The sequence below is a fragment of the Amia ocellicauda genome, chromosome 6 (genome assembly GCF_036373705.1).
Source record: "Amia ocellicauda isolate fAmiCal2 chromosome 6, fAmiCal2.hap1, whole genome shotgun sequence".
Lineage (NCBI taxonomy): Eukaryota > Metazoa > Chordata > Actinopteri > Amiiformes > Amiidae > Amia > Amia ocellicauda.
The window spans coordinates 2,588,654-2,593,463 of NC_089855.1; positions in this window are offsets into that span (position 1 = coordinate 2,588,654).

Consider the following 4,810-nt stretch of genomic DNA (forward strand, 5'->3'; position numbering starts at 1 on the left):
CACGCTCACACACACACTCACACACACACGCTCACACACACACAGACACACACACACACGCATGCTCACACACACACACACGCTCACACACACACACACACACACGCTCACACACACACACACACGCTCACACACACACACACACACACACACACACGCTCTCACACACACACACACACACACACACACACACACACACACACTCACACACACACACATGCAGTGCTATCGGCCCTAAAAAGACACGACGAAGAAGACGAAGAAGCAGACCTGGGATTGAGAAGGAAGGAGGACAGCACTGTGGGGAGCCAGGCAGGAGGGTGTGTGACAATGGGGAACAAGCCTAGAAGACAGCCTTGAGGAACAGAGGACGCTGCAGATGGGAACAGGGGAATTGTTCATGGCAGGATAAGTACTCTGATGTCTTCTGGGAAAACTCTCCTTGAGTTTTGGCTGATGATTGCTGTGCACCCTTCCTGGCTCCTGGCTGCCTCTGCGTAACATGTGGTATCCTGAGGAGAAAAGGAAAGTTAAATTGAGGAGAGATACTGGACTGATTTCCTATTTTTCCTACTTATCTGACAGGGCTGGTAGAGACGGTGTGTTCCCCTGGTGGTCAGCTGGGCCTGAGACAGAAAGCAGTGCACCTGTGGAGAGATGCTGGGGAAAAGGATAGCGGAGGGACGTGAATGGGGAAAGTAACCACTGTAGTGTGTGTGGATTCACTTACCTGGCCTCAATGACGCGTTCCCTCTGAATGTCATGTCCTTGTTTCTCTCTGCCTAGGGTTGGTGGCACTGCAGAGCCTGGTCCAGGGGCTGACACCGTAGGAGGGGGACCCCGTACTGCCAAGCCTCCTAGGAATCCACCTGCCATGAGCTTGAACGGACATTGGTGAAGAAGTCTCCTTGCCGCAGATTCGCACCTTAATTCCGGGACTTGGATTTTTGGGGGTGGCCAAGACGGGCTTTACTTTTAGAATAAATGTAGTGGGGATTTTCTTGATTAGTTATAATTATTAGTTATTTTAAACTTTTAAATTTTAAACTAGCGCAAATGACTGTTACTAAAGGCGGCTTTAGTGTTTCTATTTCTAGGTAATGGGGCTTCTAGGCCGGCGGACTTCATGCCCCGCCTGGCAACCATTGTAATAAACTTGATGTAATTCCAAATATTGACTCTGGGATCTTGCTTTAGCCTGCGCGGGGAGAGGGGGGGGAATAATGAGACCCCTCTCCTCACTGGAATAAAATAGGGGTGGCGTGGTCACGTGACGGTGGCAATTGTTCCCCCCTTTGTCATCGTCGCATGAAACGCAGGTCCAAATGGCACCGAGTGCTTTTACTCCACTGATGCCCAGCACATCCACCAAAATAATGATTCAGGACATTATCGGTGGAGGAGCATTAATTGTGATGCTATATAATCGTGGAGTAAAAGTGTCACCTGGAGAGGCTGTCAAAATGCAGTGTGAGGTATGAGCTCATGCAGGGAAAGTGCAGAAACTGTCCTGTGTGACTGTATGAGCTGTCAGGTATGCAGACTAAATCTATAGTAAATAGTTTATTGAAATACAAAGCTACAGTGAATACAAGCACTATATGTTGAAAACCAAGCTTACAGTTTTGAAAAGGTTTACTTTAGTGTACAATTATGTTCTGATAAATGCAATAGTTATTTTTGAACTAGAAAATATTGTGTTTGAGCATTACTCCAATATTTACGTTTACACTGGTTTCATTTTCTTATTGTATTGAGCTTTTTGCTTATTGTAGACTATAGTTATTCATTATTGACTGCAGTGTTGAGTTTAGAAAAAGTGATTTGTTCTTGCATTAGAATGTAAGTTTCATCTGTATTCATGTTTTGATGCAGGTGTATTAATTAAGGTTGTGGCCCATGAATACATTGTAAACACTCGAATGGCCCTTGATAGGAAGAAGGTTCCCCAGCCCTGCTATAAACTCATCCTAACATGCGGCCAGCACAGCCTTGTGGAGCAGCCATGCTCTTCCCTGCTGGGTCAGCTCTGTTTATACAGCTTTTATAGAAATCTTATCCGTCAACATCATCCTCTCAAGCTCAGCAGAAAGTCACTGTTCAAGTCAAGCCTACGAGTGCCCCGACGCAAGTTAGTCGTATTAATGGTCACGTTAGCACAAATAACTATAACATCATTGATAGATAACATTGTTGTCCAAGGAATAATTACGTATAAATGTTGACAAACATTTCACAACCTAAGAGAAGTCTCTGTAATTAGCTGATGTCCATGGCTGACGCTATTGAGGGGGCTTTACCCCCCTGTATTTTCTCTCAGTCCCCCTAAAAATAACACTGTTATGAAGTAATGGCGGTCAAATAGTCTGACAAATAATTTCTGTCAGCCGCCCCTTGTATTTTCACTCATCCCCCCTAAAAACATTACCACAAAAGAATCGAAGAATGAAGAAGTGACTCCGCAAAACACTGTCAGCCCCCATGCAGCCCCAGGAAGCCCCCTAAACCCTGCAGTGCAGACCCGCCACTGGCGTCAGCTGGACAATGACAGCATCATCAGCCACCAGCTCACCTTGCAGCAGACAAATGTGTGTCTGTTAATCTTCGCGGTGTTTAGCGGGGAATGGGGCCTCCCACACTCTTATCCACTGCCGGCATCTTTCCTGTTGAGTTTTGGGCTTTGGAAAAGGGTCCCTGCTGTCGGGTTTGTAGGGCCGCAGGCACAGCGTCTCACCATGGTGAGCCTGAACGCCGAGAGCTGGACAGACCTTCTTCAGGCAGTGGCCGGCTGCTCAGGTAGGATTGGACAAGGCCTGTTTGGGGCGAGGCTTTGTGAAAGGTCAATTCAGGGGCGGGCTGACAAGAAACTAAACAAAAAAAGACGCACAACCGCGCTCTTGGCGTGCCCACCTATACAGCTCTGCGTGCCACCAGTTCGCCATCCCTGATCTAAACTCTACTTACGTCTTTGTCTGATTAGCCTGACACAGCAGATTCCCCATTAGAAACAAAATGGTTCACATAATCTGCTAAATCTTGCATCTAGACTTCGCAATGATAGATGTGACCAGGGGGTTCATACAGAGGGCAGGAGAAGGAAGGTAATGGGTGCTGGGCAGTGCTGAGCGAATGGGAGCTGAGGGAGGTGAGAGAGGGCACTGGTTGAGGAAAGTGGAAGAACAGGTACATGGGGTTAGAACTGTGGTGATGATGACCTCTGGTGGCGAGCTGGAGAAGTGCGGGGGGAAACTGACAGGTTTTCTGATTGTGTAGTCGTTTTATCTTCACAGCATTAAGGTTTTTGTTTAGCTCTGAAATATTTTCCTGTTTGTGTTCTATTTCCTTTCGATGAGCTTTAAGTTTGTTTTCAAGTGTGTATAATGCTTGTTGATGAGATGAGAGTAATTCTCTTCTGGCACTTTCTTTCTTGCGTGCTGCTTCATAGAAAGACACAGCAACTGCAATGGCACCCGGAAGAAATTACAACAGATCAACAGTAACAGAGTGGAAGGATATTACTGTATTGTGACTGTAAAATAATACACTTGTAATTCATCAATTGTACTGTGTAGCCCTTGTTTTAAATAAGCTAATAATAATGTGTAAAACAGTTGTGTCCAGCACACAAACGGTTAACTGGCAGTTCAGGGCCTTACAAATAAATGTGTATTTTTACTTAAAAAAGAAAAGAGAAGCTTCCAGAGCACCCCTATAAGACACAGAAACTGGAGCTATAAATACTTAGGTTTACTTTTTTCTAAATGAAAAAAATACAGAAATGTATACATAAAAATAACGATTTGCATCATTTACCTTGAAAGTCAACTTGCAAAAAGACAAATATAAACCGACAAGTGACAAATTAAAGTAAAAACCAACATAAAGTGTTGAATGATATTGAGGGCGGAGCACTTATTTCCCAGCTGAACATGACAGGGTAGACGAGCCTATGTTTGTCAAAATCTATTATTTGATATTCCAATGATAAGCATATCTTGCAGCATACAGCAAAACATACTGCTATTTTAAAAATGTTTTCATTGTCTAAATAATACTGAATTCAACAAATAAAATAACTTTCTTTACATTTTAGCTATGTATGCGCTCCTTGTATTGACCTTGCTCATGTGTGACCTGTGAGTGACTATCAAAATGAGACTGTTAATGATTGTTCAAGAGGTGTCTTAATGTAGACCTATATCGGCCTCTTGGGGCTGGAGGACTGAAATACAGATGGGAACGCACTACTGTAATAATATTATGTCTCAATAATGAGTTAATATAACACGTTAGAGGTTTAATTTGAGTAATAATATTAGTTTTCTTCCGTAAAAAAGATATGAGTTTTCATGCTATGTTATATGTTCTTCATGTAGAGGATGTGCGCACACGTGCTTGTGTACGTGCTGCTGTCGTCAGACGCACAGAGCTTAAATGTAGTGTAGGTTTATTATGAAACCCACTCACCCACACAGGCCACGCCCACACAGGATTAAAAGCACTGGCATTAGTCATTGGAATAACCGCCAGTCATTTTTTATGCAGCCAATCCCCTCCTTCATTTATAACAGTATGGTTGTCGTTCAATGTTCATGTAGTTTAATACAGACAACAGATACCATAAGCCTTTGCCAAGATTTCTGCTTTTTTTATTTGGTTTTTGCTTCCTGATATGGAGCGAGTTTAAATTTCTGCATTCATATTCATATTTATTCATATTCATCTCAATTATAGTAAATTATTAAGTGTTGTCAGTCTTGTGAACTGCAAATTAATGTTTAGTTTGATTTGACAGTGTTGGTTTATTTTG